The sequence below is a fragment of the Pipra filicauda genome, unplaced genomic scaffold, assembly GCF_003945595.2.
Source record: "Pipra filicauda isolate LSUMZ 115617 unplaced genomic scaffold, ASM394559v2 scaffold96_size2947999_pilon, whole genome shotgun sequence".
In the NCBI taxonomy this organism is placed as follows: Eukaryota; Metazoa; Chordata; class Aves; order Passeriformes; family Pipridae; genus Pipra; species Pipra filicauda.
This window is the reverse complement of record NW_024105164.1, coordinates 242353-257521: the sequence shown is the minus strand read 5'-3', so window position 1 is coordinate 257521 and position 15169 is coordinate 242353. Positions and strand designations below refer to the sequence as shown.

Below are 15169 nucleotides of genomic sequence, written 5' to 3'. Positions count from 1 at the left end.
GCTTGCTCACTGCAGCTGGGTTTTACTTACAGGTGTGGAGACTTAACCAGTGATGGTCTGGCAGGTCACAGGGGGCTTGGTCTCAGTTCTAGAGGTACCAGCAAATGCAGTTCTAGGCCCGAATAGTCTACATGTGCCTGCAGGTATATCAGTGTATTAGATAACTTGGAAATGGTTTAAACTGTAACATGAAATGAAGCTGGGCCAAACCTTTTTAAGAATATTGTCGAAGTGAGTTCACTGCCTTATTTGAGCATTCCTTGTATATAACGAAGGAAACTCTTTATTCTTCTAACAGTAGTTAATAAAAATGTTGAATTTCAGATAGTCCCTTGCTTTGATCTCAGTCTATGGGAGCAGCCATCTTGCCTTTTTGCCCTGTTTGATTTGAAGATGTGTAACACAGGCTAGTTTGACAGTAGGATGCTGTTCTGGAGTTCTGCAGGACATGTGATGCCAGGGCAGGGACCAGACACGTTGCAGGCTGCCTGCCAGGTCTTGATAGTTTTCAGGAAGGCCAGCTGGGCAAAAGTATAATAGGAGAAGAGAGAGAGAAGCATCTGCTGAACCGAGAATAATTCAGAGCTGCAGAGGGTGTACAAAATCGTACTATGAAACAAGGAATTTTAATAATATTTTCCCCTGCAAAAGTTCCCAAGGCTTTTGGACCATTGGCTTGTATAAAGATTCAAAGTAATCTTGAGGGCTACCATATACTTCATGGAGACTTCTAGGTCAGAAATATTAGTGAGGGGATCTGATAGGGTTCAAAGTCCTATAGTTCTGCTTGTTCTAGGCAGAAGTAGAGTTGCCTTTTGTGTGTGGTTTTTGTGTTTTAAGTTTAACCCTGCTCTTTAGGGACCAAGGCTTTTGCTGGCTTTATATGTGCGCAGGTATAAGCTCCTTTGCAAGTGCTTTAGGTAAAATTGTTACATTAGTGAATTGTTATGCAAAATTAGGAAATAAATGTTTGGAGATGGTAACAGCTGTATTTATTTTCTGCCCACTACTTACCTGAAATGAATTGGTGTGTTTATTTCATGTGCTGTTTGTTTATTTTCTTAAACAATGAGCTAATGCATTAGTATTTGAGATCATAATCCTACCTGGCTATTTATTTACTGTATATGTGTTTTGGTTTCTTTTTTATCCTTCCTCAACTGCCTAAATTGTTTGGATGCTTATTCATCGCAAAATGCATGCACCTCCTCATTTCTGAAGATTGATCTGAACAAATCTTCAGATTTGTTCAGTATTTGTTCAGTACTCTGAACAAATACAAATGGCCTTCCTAATAATTTGCCGATAAGTATGGTGTGCTATTTCTTAAATTTAATTTACCACAACCTCCCCCACACCCCCCCTTGGGGGAAGAAAAGGGCTCTGTGTATATAGTTTTACTGTATGTTGTATTTAATATATGTAATGTATAATTTTGGAAGTTAGACAAATGTTGTTTTGCTCCTGGTTTTTTTAATAAAGGCTAAATGTATTGTATTGCTGTAAATGTTCCTTTAAAAAAAAAAAAACACCTTAGTCCTTAATTCAAAACCTGCAGAAACAGGCTTCTATTTATGTTATGGAAAGATCTTTTGAAAGCTCTTTAAAAATCCAGTTGAGACTACTTATGTTGCTCGCCTGCTGTTAAATTCACCACAGTTTTGCCATGAATTCTGAAAACAGTTTTTACTATGATTTAAGAATCTAAACATATAGTTTTCAAATCTTTCAAGAATCCCCTTGTTTATATGGAGTTGGAAATTCGCCTTTCAATTTGATAAAGGTCTTTTCTGGCTGTCCTCATGAAAAGATGAGCTGCATTCAAAGAAGCATTCAGTGCTCTATTACAAGGTGTATTTGTATGAAAGTACAGTCATAGTCTCTTTTTATTTGTGTATGTTCTTTTTAACAAAGACTGTAGTGGCAGTGAAAGATACTTGGTTGATATAATTGCTCTGAAAAGTCAGGACTTAGTGTATGTATTTCTATGACACCACGCCATAGTTTTGTGTTCAGTGGCTGCCTTGCTTAAGCAGTTTCTGTTACCTGCTGTTCCTCCTTGCCAGCTGCTGCGTGGCAAAATAGATCAAGGAGCTAACTGATCCCGCTGAAACAAATCTTCCTCTTGGACTATTTTTCAGCCTGATTAATTCCCTTATGTGTCTGAACCAAACGGCTGTGCCGTTGCAAGGTTGGAAGACCAGGAGGTTGCTTGGGCGGGGGGAGGATTGCTGTCAGTCAGGGATATGCACAAAGGTATTCACAGATCAAGTGGTGATTGCTGGAAGACTGAAGTGGTGGGAGGGGACAAACCTCTTGTATTGAGAAGTGCTAGTTTAAAGACCTGTTTGCAGACTTCTGCTGCTGTTACTGAAAAGCATTCTGAACAAGACGTTTATTTTGATTTTTTTAAATGCGCTGTAAAGCCCAAAATTATTGGGGATGAGTATCCATTTGGTAATGAATGTTGATCTACAAGTTATGTGCCAGTAACTTGATGTGGATGGACATCCTCTTCCACACCTAGCTGTGTTAATCATTTCAGAAAACATGTATTATCAATAGGGGCCCTTAAATAAAGTAATCTGGAAATTTTTGGACTGAGGCGGGGCAATGGGGCAGAAGATGCATCTTCCCAGTGCTGAAAACTGTTTGTGCTGTCTACTTTAAATACTGTGTGAAGAAAAAAATATTAACTATTTTAGGACTATTTTATGTGAAGGAATGCGAGTGCTCAGTTATCTTTTGTGGCACTTCAAAAATATGTAGCATTTATCTTTTAGGGTTTTTTGCTTGGTAGGGGCAGCTTTTAATTCAATGTTCAAAGCTTTCCTTCTAATAGCTTTTCACAGCTTATTATATCACAGTAATACATGAAGTCTTCAAGAAAAAGCTGAAAATAATCTACTCTTTTTCTGTCCCAAGTCTTATTCAAAATATGAGACTGCAGATGTAGGTCACTAAGTAGTTTCTGAAGTTGCTTGGATTTACCAAATACTTAGCGGAATTTTATTAGTACTAGACATCTGTATAAGCTTGTCCTGTGGCAGAACTATAGCCTTCTTAGTGAATGGTGATATTTTTGAGAAATGTGCTGTCTTAAAAGAATTTGAACATGATGCTGGGAAATACATGATGACTTGGTGATGGGTAGAATACATTGCCAATACATTGACTTGAAATGTATGAGAAGGAAATAGCTATAGGTGTAGCAGGGAATAGCAGCTTGCTTGCTGTAGGTTCTACAAAGCCTTTGAGTGAGAACTCCTCCAACAGACTGGAGCTGACTGCGTCAAACTGTGAGAAAGAGATTCATTACTGATGTTGAATCAGATCAGCATGGATAACTTCCCAACTAGCTGTTCATATAGTTCTGTTAAGTTGACTGTTATTTATTTTGTAAAATATTTTTGTAAGGTTTTCTTTGACTTATGTGTGAAGAGATAATGATCTTTGTGTACCAAACATATAATTAATAACCACAAATTTCATCTTACCTTTAAATACTTTTTTTCTTCTATGTAATTAAAAACTAATTCTTGATTCTTTTTCTGTCCAAATTGATTGCCTGTAAGCTTGATACTAAAATAAACCCCACTGTTGCCCATATTGTAATTTTTATTGTTGGATAAATGCTGCTTGTTATGTGAACAGACGGGATGCTTATTAGTTTTTCTTAGCTGAATATTATAGACTAATGCTAAAATGATGACTGGCAGAAAATATACTTCACATTAATGGTAACCTGTGTTGCAAACAAAGCAAATACTGTGTATGTGTTCATATGTGTGTACACTTAAAATAAACAGAAAGGGCAAACATTAATTTTACAGTGCTACTGGACAGCCTGTTTACTGTGATTATTGATTTTGAGTTTTTTTTTAAGAAAGACAAACACAACTCTAACAACCTTCAATTACTTAATTTTATTGACGTTATACCTAGCATTTTTTGATACAATACATCTTACAAGTGTGCAGAAAAATGTCTTTACTCAATATTTATTCTTTTAACTACAAACTATGGCTAAAATGTGTCTTCCCATCATTGTAGTCTATGTCCATTCAAACATTTACCTTGTCCCTTAGTCTGCTGAGCAAAAGTTGAAATGTCTCCAGTCTGGTCCTTTGCTTGTTGTGAAATCAGGATGAACAGTAGGTATTGTGTTTCTGACCGGGATCTCAAAGTCATGGAAATTCCCAAGTTTATAAAATGAAAATGATTCTTCAGCTGTTGGTTGCTGGCAGAAGAGGAGCAGGGGTCCTGCTGGATGAGAAGCTGACCAGGAGTCAGCACGTGCTTCTGTAGCCCTGGAGGCCAATTACTCACTGAGCTGCACTAGAAAGGGCCTGACCAGTGGGTACTGGGCAGGAGCTTTTCCCATCTGTGGAGCCACTGTGAAGCCCCACTGAAGAGCTGCTCAGTAGATCACACACCCCTGCACTGTGTGAGAGAGACAAACGAGGGAGTCCAGCACTGAGTGGGGTCTAGAGCACCTGAGGGTACAGAAGGGACTGGGTTTGTAACCTGAGGAAGAGCAGGCTCAGGGAGAATGCAATTGCTGTATTTAACCACCAATTACGAGAGGTGATGGAGCCACTTTCACCTCTAAAGTGTACAGTGAAAAGATGAGCCAAGGTTGCAAATGGAACTTTCAGAAGGACAGGAAGGAAATAAATGTCTTGGTGCAGCAGTCACCCCCTCTCATGGATCAAGAGCCCAAAGAGGCCACGGAGTCTTCCTCCAGGGAGACTTTAGATGGGGCAAGGTTCGGAGCAGCCTGAGAGAAATACAGATTTGAAGTTCTGCTTGTTTTGGACAGATAGATGATCTCCTGAGGTTGCTTTCAAGCCATATTATGATTCTACTGTTAGAGATTTTAAAACTTTATTTTCCAAGTAGCTTGAGGAAGTTGGCAAAACAAAGGCAGGGTGATGTAGATAAACAAGGCTGCCCAGAACTGTGTTAGAAGTTGTGAAGGGAAAAGTAATGAGATGTGATAAGCATCTTAGTTCAAGTCTGCTGGTGGCAATACTGATTTTTCTGCCCTGCATTGAACTTTCCAGCTGACTAGGCCAGAATTGCTTGCAGGCTTAGCATAAAGGACAAAAAAAATGGTTATGGTGCCTATTATGCCTGTGATCACTCTAGTGAACACAAAAACCCATCTGCAAAGAAACAGCTGGCAGTGAGCAGCCTGTAGCCAGCTGAAGTTAGTCCATGTCTCGCTTTCCGTAGCAGAGGAGCATGTTGGCAGCTGCTGCTCCAAGGCTTTGATCTGCTGGGTGGGTGATGGTTCCTTACTCTCAGCTGGAGCGTGGTTACCCCGGCAAGGGACTTCATGGAGTAAACCAGCTCTGAGCTCCAATGGATCACGATAGCAGTTCATGACTGCAGAGAGGTGGCAGGACTAATTGCTGCTGGGAGAAAGAAAAAGGGGCCATGTCAGAATCATAAATGTCTCTGTGCTGTTGTCTTTAATGCCTGTACTGCCTTGAGAAGACCTTGTCCTGCACCTCATTTGTTTCTGTGAGTTCTTATGTATTTGTCTATTTAGCAAAGTCAATAAGAAATCTTAGGGAGGTGAGCAGAACAGAAAGTTACAACCCAGAGTGTGTGTTTTGTATCTTAACAAAGCAGCTGTCCTGGTGTGAACTTGTTGGTATTTAAATATGTAAATACAGGTGCTTATGTGTGACTCTAAGAGAGAATTGTGTGGGAAATCCAGTATTGGGGATGGCACATCCTTGAAAACCCTAGATGTATTCTTTAGTCGCTTTAATGCTAAGATGATGTTGGAGTAAGTACAAGTCATGATGCTTACTTGCAGTATCTTGGGTGTAAAAGTACATAGTTTTGAGCATGTAATCCCAATTTTAAGTTTTACTATGAAAACAGTAAAAGTGAATGCCATGGTTGATATGCCAGCCAGCATAAATCTTGATAAATTCTTGATTGTTCATTGTGATTGGCATGGTGACAAACATCCTGATTGCCTTCAGAGCAGGAAGAGTGGTGCTAAAAAGTTTTATTAGAAGGCTGTGAGCTATGTTCACTTGTTTCACTTAATGCCATAAAGTGAATACATAGGAGACACACAGTAATAGCAAGGTTCTTTTGTGTGGCAGTGGCTCATCTAAAGAGCAGTGAAACCTTCCAGCAGCAGGTGACTTCCATTTGCACAGTTGCTGCAATGCAAAACTCATCCTTGTTGAACAATAGACTGGGTTTCTTTTGCTGCTTTTTAGAAAAGCATTACAAGGTTCTTATGCCACTTATATGTCAAGATGAGGGAAGGCGGAAGACAGTGCAGTTTGTGATAAGCTTATATTGTAACAAGCTTTATAGCCTTTATTATAAAAAGGGTTAATATTAGCATGGCATTGTGGGGAAATCATGAAAGCTTAATGTGACTAGAACTACTTTATTCTCCCCCTATTTTAGTTTGTTTGAAATTCTTTCTTAGTTCTCTTCAGAAAATTTCTCCTCACAACTGTGCATGGCCACCAGCACTAGTGTACGGTGCACAGCAGTGCTTCTTAAGGGTGGTTTTCTTCTTGTGTAAAGTATGGGAATTCTCAAACTCTTTCTATTTTGGAAACTTCTGTCTTTTTTTGCTAAGGCAGAGCATCAGACGCTGCTGAGGTCTAAGAGAAATGGGACAACAGAACAGACTGTATTGCCATTAGTAATGATTGATGGAGTTTCCTACAAACTACCTGGAAAGTAAAGTCTTTATTTTGAAATGTACTGCCTTTCTTCCCAGCCCACTCCCAAGAAATTACTGTGCAAAGTAATGTATGAATTGTATTTTTTTGTTCCATTCTGAAGCTCTTATTACAGAGGTATTTTATGCCAAGTACTTTAGACAGGATTTCATAGCACATTAATCTACTTGTACTTCACAGATAAATGCATGAATTAGCGAAAGTAGCACATTCATAATTGGATTCTAAGTTTTTGTAGCTGGGATTTAAAGTTAAAATTAATGTAGTTTTAAATATTCTGTAAACTTTTTCCCCCAGCTGTTATGCAAATCCTTGCTTCCTCTAATGCGCTGTAGCTGTTGGCCTCTTGATCACTGATATTTAATTACTATTTTAGGTCACTTGGTATCTTTTGTTTGCTGTTGTCCTTTAAAAGAATTAGAGAACTGTTTGATCTGTTTCTTTTGCTTAAACATTTAATTTTCATTTTCCCCTGCAAGAGGTTAAAGAACGAGCATTTCCTTCTACCTCCAGAGTAATCCTGGAATGGGATTTTGCTTCTAAACTTTGCAGATCTCATTGAAGCACTCTGAGTAATATTTAATGGTTTACTTTGCTGATGGTTTGCCTGTTTGTTCTATATTGTTGCTTTTCCAGTGGTCATTGGATGGGCAGAGAGCTGACATATGCAGGCACACTTTTGTGGAATGGTTAAGATTAGCACTCCCTGAGATAGTCAGCTGAAACAGTCTTGTGCCAAGATTAGTAATTTATTCTTTTCTCATGAATTTCAAGTTAGCTTATGGTTAAGCTTTTTCAAGTGTCTGAATAAGTTGAATGGGCCATGACATGCTTCTGGCAAAAGGAAGATATCTACAGCAACATGGAATGACATTGCCTTGAATGCAGTGGCCTCAGTCATAATCTAGGCAGGATTATGATCTGACTTGTTTTCTGGGTCCAGCAGCGTGCATTCAGATTGCACTTTTGACAATTAAATTGTGTGCTTAAAATAGAAGAGCTTGTTGAACTGTTGCTTTACTGAATGTTCTCTGATTTCAGATTTTAAGAGAATTGTTCAAAAAAAAAAAAAAAATTCAACTGACAAATAGTGCCCTGAGATAAACCTGAATATTTTAAGCCTTTTATCTTGATTTTCTCTCCATCTACTATCCTTTTGTATAATCTTTTGTTAGAAAAAGGATTAAGGAATTGGAAGATCCTTGTCTTACCCTATTATTTCTGAAAAGGAGAGTTTTGCTAAGAATAGTCTTTTAATCTGCTGTCACAACAGCTTCTTTACCAAACTGTAGAATTATATAAGTTTTCTTTTCATGGAGCCATTCTGGTTTATGATTTCTAATGCAAAACTGACCTGCAAGACACAAAGTGTTACTTCATATATTGTGATAATAGGATTTATCATGGAACCATCTGTAGTGGAGCTTCGAGTGACATTACACTGAAGAAGCTGTAGAGGTACCTTCCTATGAAATGCAGCACAGCAGTGTGTTTGCATAGTGACTTTTTTTTTTCTTTGGTAGGTATAGCACTACTCATTCTGATAATGCTTGTTCTAGAAAAATGCTACCTATTAAATATCTTTATGATTAATTAAAGTCACAGTTCAGGAATCCGTAAAAGAATTTGAGAGGAAAGGTAGAGTGGGAATCTTCATCGTTAGAAATACAAGCTGTTTCCTAGTGCATGCTGCAGGCTATCTGCCTCCTTTACATCCTCCTTGCATGTGAATCGAAAACCTGTTTTAAAGGGGAAGGAAGATACTTACCTAAAAGGATCTCTGGTGATGTCAATCACTTAGTAAAAAAAAGAGTATTTAAGAATAGAGAAACTCTGCAGTGTATTCTGTTAAAAGTGCATCGTTTCATTGTGCAGCCTCCTGTGTTAGTCTTTGTGTCATATGTACCCTTATCACAAAATAAAGACCCCTGGAAATCATGTAGTACAGAATACCATATAGCAGCAGAGTGTCACTGTAATAAACTAATTCAGAAGTGATCTATAAGTTGGTAGGATACACAATTTAACAAAGTGCTATTGGCCACAGGTGAGATTTTCCAGAGAGGGTGCACTGGTATTCCAGAGCGGCTGTGTTGTAGGAGCTGACCTGACTGTGAGAAATGCTGGGAAGTTGCATGTGCTGCTGTCTTATTTGCTTTTTTCCCATGCTTTAGGGTGATCTCTTTTGTTGTGCCATTAACAAACAACACCTTAAATCTTCATTCATGACTACTGTATGCATTTTTGTAGTACTTTTTGTAGTGGAGGGCTGTAACTTATAGTCTAATGGCGTTATGTGGCAATGCTTTAACATTTAGAGAAACTGAGGTGCAAGAGGAGGAAGGTGGATTAAGTGTAATCCTCTCAATAAGAGCTTTATTGATAAAAAGCAGAAGAATCTCTGTTTTGAAAAGAAAATCACTGCAAAACTTATGTCAGTTGTGGGTAATTTACTGTGGGTGCATCTGTTACTTTGTTCTTCATTTTCCTGCTTGGGCAAGGTGTCTGGTGTGTTTATCTGACTAAAAAATTCAGTTCTCAGCTGAATTGATTTTGATATTAAAAAAACCAAACGTTTTAGTAGTACCAGAAATTATATTGATTGTCTTATTTTGGATGTTTTGCAAGAGATGTTTCACGGTATGAGAATTCTCTTTAGAAATGTGGGTAGCAGTTTAACACTGATTTTTATATAGAGGATACTCAGAAGTTGTGATTGTGGGTTCAGCATTTGAAGTTATGCTGCTGACCCCAGTTCGGGAGTCAGGACTAGAGAATACTGGTATTTGGTACTTGGTTTGCATAAATTCATGCTTTGAGCTTTTGAGGGAAATGGGATGTAAAGTGGATGTGTTGACTCTCTGCCTGTGCTCCTTGGGGAGCAGTGTGTGAAATTGCTTTTGGAGCGTTGGTGGTTCTGTTGGTGGTTCTGTCCATGCCAGCTGACCCAGCAGTGCTAGGAAGTGGTTTGGTTGGAGCAGTGTTTAACAGTGTTTTTTGTGTTTGCATGTGATCTTACACTACCTGTTTATAGACAAATGTCAGTATCAGTATTCTGCTAGTTACAGTCTTAATTTTATTGCTTCCAGTCATAGGCCTTTCCTTACTGTTAAACAGCCTCTGAATCACTAGTTACTTCTGACATTATATGAGATGGTTTGAAGTTCCCTGAGACATGGAAGCAGAAAAGCTCAAGTTCTGGTTGCCCAATACAAAAACTTCAGTTTTCCCCAGTTTCAGGTTCAGCTGTTAGCATTTTGGCACTGGTGACTGAAACCTGTGACTGATTGGTGTTTCAGCCTTCCTTGTATTTGAACATAATTTGATGCAGGGAATTTCAGCACTGGTACATAAAATATAATGTTGAAAATGAGCCGTTTGAGCTCATTCCTGGTTTTGTTTATTAACCTTTTATTGTGACTTTTGAAACCATTTGGTGTGAGGTTTCCACTGCTTAGTGGCTGAGATGCTCTGGTATTGATCAGGTAAGTCTGACAGGAGCAGTGCTAGAGAACATGCCAGCTTCAAGTTCTTGCCTGTGTGACTCACCCTGCAAATATAATCCCTAGGGTGTCCTAGCTACAGTGACACCACAGAACGTGTCTGCCCTCAGCCTTGGTGAAATTGCTTTCTTCAAGAGAGAATGAGGAACAATACGAAAAGGGAAAACTCAAGGGGCTGCATTCACCAGCAGCTGCTACTGAAAGCTCTGCTTGGGAAATAAGTATGTTGGTCTTCCCTGGGGAGATCCTTGCTTGGTTGCCAGTAATAATTCTCGTCTCCATCCCTCCCTTCAAAGCAAACAAGGAAGCTCCCAGTGCCAGCGGTGCTTGTAGATCAGGCTGTTTACCTGCGCTCTGCCCAGGAGCTGCAGCTGCTGTCACGGCCCCGGGATGGGGGTCAGTCACTGGCTGAAGTAACTGGAAAAAGGAGCAGGTCAGTTTAATTAGGAGGAAAAATGAAACATGCACCTGCTATCCTTATTTATGTCTTTATATGCTTATTTTTCTTTTAATGACTTCTAGTCTGTCTCTAAGCTGGAAGCTGGCTTTCAGTAGGTGTGAAATTTCATGGATGCATTCTGCCCCCTTCCATTCCAGTTTACACAGTAAATATTAGGAAAAGATTTAAAATGCAGGAAGCTTGCTAAACGTAATTTAAAAAAAAAAAGTTGCTGGTTGCTTTTCTATGAAGAAGTTTTCTCCTTTCCTGCCCATCAAATTCTACTATAGTAGTATTAAAGGTAAAAGTTCACCCAGTTTGGCAAGAGGAAAAAATAGAGGGCTGAACCTGGATGTCTGTTGAAGAATTTTTGAGAAGCTGACTAGCATTTGGTGTCTCTCTTGAACATTAATTCATCCTCAGTGCACTTGGATTCTGGTTTCCTGCATCATTCTCACTCTCCGTTCACACATGGAGTAAAAAAAACCTGTCCAAATCTTCCTCCACTATTCAGGCTCTGCTTTGTTGTTCTTTTTGTCTTCCTGTTATCCTTTGTAAATTTTAATTATTTATTTCTGCTTTGATTCAGGATCTGGAAAATCTCTTCAGTCACTGTAATCTAGGTAAAAACTCATAGGTACCTTATGACTCTTGAGGGCACTTTATGCTTCTTATATACTTATATCTAGAGATGATGGTTGCAAGAAAGCTCCCTCTATGTAAGGTAATAGGATTACTTGTCTGTTCCAAACAGAGCTGGTATTTGGGGAAGGACATCACTTGTGAAGATTAAAATCAGATTATCAGACTTGTTTTGTGAGTGCTGCTTTCAAGAAATGCTGATGGGTCGTTGGAATGCTCTTTTGTGGGCAACATGAATTCTTGAATTTAGCGGAATTTCAGATTTTTCTGAAGGAACTTTTACTGATAACTGATGAAGAAAGAAGTATAGACTTTTTATTTGCCAGGTTAAGAACTTAGAACAAGATGCCAACTTTTGGATATTTTACAAGTAGCTTACAAAACCATTTTTATGTAAATACTCTTTTCCAAGCAATGTAACTTGCTGATCTTCCTTGTCAAAGGGAGAGCGTGCTTCCTGCTTTCTTTAAAGTCTCCTGTGATCCCAACCATCCTATATAGGGATTGTTTTGTATTTAATGGTAAAGCTTACGTTCATCTTAATTTTGCGACTTTATTCCATAGATGGCAGAGGCATCGCTGAGCAGGCTTGAATTGGAATTCAATATGAAGTGCCAGTGCTCCTGTGTGAACTTGTGCTGTTTAAGTGGTAGGCACCTCCTTGTTACTGATGGGGCTCCAGGTGATTTTTGGAATGCACGATTCAGTTCAGGTTATTGCAGTTGCATTCAAATAGGTTATCTTTTATGGAAACTGTAATAAGGTGAATAACTGGTCAAGAAAAGACCACTGGAGTGGAGAAGAGGATGGTTTATTTCCCTGTGTGTCCTCCCCTTCTTAGTAGGCTCCTCAACGACTGGAAAAAGTCATATGATCTAGCCAAAGCATGTGGTTGTTAGAGTCACTATATGAACCTGTAAACTGCAACACTAAATCATGGTAAAGGTTGCATTAGTATTAATGGATTTTGTTCATTGTTTATTAATTTAGGACTCTATGTAGTTGTTTCCTGTAAACTGTACTGAGAACAGAGTTAGTTAAACAGAGAGAGCTATAAGGCTTTCCAAGAGGTTATCAATCTGGCAGTGATGTTTTTTGAACCAGTGAAGTAATTACTTGATTCAAACAGCCCATATTACATTTTCTTGAGCTTCATTTGCTATTGTGTACTCAAAAGTTTTTTGTTTTAAAGCCAAATTTATTTTTCTGTAGCAAACCTGTGATCTTTTCTGAAATTATCTTTAGTGGAGAAAGCCATCTGTTTATTGTTAAATATTCAACAGACTCTAGGAAATCAGTAATTGCTTTAAATATTCCATATAAAAACGATTACTAAAAAAGAAAATGTAACAGTCCTAAAGTTTAAAGCAAACTTCAAGTTTGCAAACTGAAGTGACTTACCCTTTTCTGTTTGACCTTGAAAGTAGTAGGCAAGTCATAACATAGAAATGTAAATGTGCCCTTGTTGCATTTATGCAGGTTTCCCCTGCCTCAGTACTTCTTTTCTGGATGAACACTGAGATCTGGTATCCACCTTCGCTTTACTGAATCTGTAACTAGTGAAATTTGACTTTTTGGTGGGCAAAAACTGTCTTAAAATGTACTGTTATTTTAAGAAGTGTACCTGCGCTGCACTTCAGACCTGAGCTATGTAAGAATCACCCCAGGACATTTATGTTTTGTTTAATAGCTGCAAATGGAAAATAGCTTCTGGGATCAAGCTGTAGACTTGGAATTTTTTCTATACCACTCCTCCCATAAATGGTGTGAGCCAGACAGAGAACTCTATAATGCAGGCATACATTAGATGAGATGCAAGGCACTTCCAATGTCCTTTACACATCAGCCAGAGGCCTCATTAAATGCGTCAGCGTTAGTAGTAGTTCAGGCAATTGTGTGGAAGTTGTTCAGCTTAAAACCATCTGATCTATGAAAGTATAATTTGAAAGCCATGCAAATCCTATAGTCAACAGTGAGAATATCTCATTTTAGAATAAGCTTTAGGTTTTTCAGACATCTTTGGCATTTGTAATGGTTTAGTAATATCTTGCTGCAGTTTTCAGTCAGCTGATGTTAACTCCTTTTTCCAAATTCCTTATCTGCATTAGCATTTAGCAGAGCTGGAAGTATTGCAAAATACAACATTCAGTTTCAAGGGCAGCATGGAAAAAGAAAATGTTATTAAAAGTGTGGTTACTTTTGTGAATAACTGAAAGAGTTACAGAGTTACCTTTAAGAAACAGAATTCTTTTGTTTCCTAAATTTGAGCCTTTGAAGCATTTTTTTTATTGTGTATCTGACAACTAGGCTGTATTTGCACTATCCATTTAGCAGATGTCCAGAAGCCTTTAAACATGACAGCTGAAAATTAGACAAGCATTCACGAACACATGATGCATACAAATCAGCTATGTGTGAACTGTATTTTCACAAAGAAATTAAATAAAATTCATTAATGCAAGAGCTTTATAAACACTGTGCATTTGTTTTGCATTCAGTAGCAATCTAGCGTGTACTTGAAGTACTGTTGGCTTTTACTAGGTCAGCCATACATTCCTGCAGTATATTCATTTTCATAGTGTTAGATGCCTTCTGAATGGTGTTATTGAATCATCGTTGATACGGAGTTATGTCATTATACTATCTTGATTATATTGCTAATTAATGTGTTAATATATGCAACTGTTTTATTTTAAAACTTTTTTTTTCCATTTCTGTGTCTCTTTAACTGTTATGATCTTCATCTTTTGTCAGTCCTTCTTCTGAGCAGCTACTCTAATAATATCCTTTCACTGTAGAGCAGTTTCGCCCAGGAGGCCACAGTCTTCAGCATGTGTAGATAGATTGCTGTCTTAGGTGGTGTTTGTGTTGTACCTGAGATATGTCTTTTGCCCCAAAGACTGTTTGCTGGCATAGCATCCCAAGTTTCTTCCAAGACTAAGGCCACTTATGCTTGCTCTTAGGAAAGCATTGTTCTAGAAACTGTAAACATGAAAACCAAGTCTGATTTAGTGCAAAACTTGTAGTTAATGCTGGTTGTTCCTGCCTATGGTTTTTCTCATTTCTTATATTCTGTTGCATTTCAAGGTACTGGGGTATGAAAATACCTTTTCTGCTATACCTCTTCACTGCAGTAGGAATAACATGAATATGAATAATTTCTTAGATAAAAGGATATTTAGAATAAGGTGTTATACACTATAGCATGGATTGAATCCTGGATTTTCATATCATGTTGTCTAGTGAAGGTATAAACCAGCAATTAAGGGCAGTCTTAGAGACTTAGCTGTACAGAGCCAATGTTTCTCCACCCTTTGTCAGTATTCGGGCCAATTCTATTTCCATGTCCCTAGTGGAAAATTATCTCTTGGGTTCCATTTCTTTGTCTGAACAGAAGAGACATCTCTCAAATGTATCCTTTATGTCAGTTTTTAATGCAACCTTTGAAGCTTTCCTGTTCATTGTTACTGTCTCTAGTGAGGGGAAAGCGCTGAAGAGGTTGTAAGATATTTTCTGCTCTTATTTAAACTGAGGTATCCTTTCTTTCACAAAACATGTTCCATTTCTGTTCCTCTGTGTGCCTGGAATGCATTCAGATCACTGCATAAGCAAAGTAACCTTGTACATAATTGTGTGTGGTTTTTAAAGTGATGTCTGATTTAAAAAGCATAGTCTTGGTATCTAGTTGATGTGAAGGCTAGCAGGTGTGATAGCCAAAAAAGTAGCATTTGATTGTGCTGCGCAGAAGGTAAATACTCGTATGTCTAGTGGAAAGCACATGGTTTTCCAATTAAATTCTAATTGTGGATACATAAACTTTCTGTGGTTAACTCAGGTGCATAACACTTTGGGCTCAT

The 15169-nt window shown here is 38.3% G+C and overlaps 1 protein-coding gene across 7 annotated transcripts in view; it reads left to right on the top strand.

The window, feature by feature from the left end:
* The window catches only part of MAPK8 (mitogen-activated protein kinase 8), a 183516-nt gene that overhangs the window by 141421 nt on the left and 26926 nt on the right, over positions 1-15169 (top strand). The window lies entirely within an intron of this gene.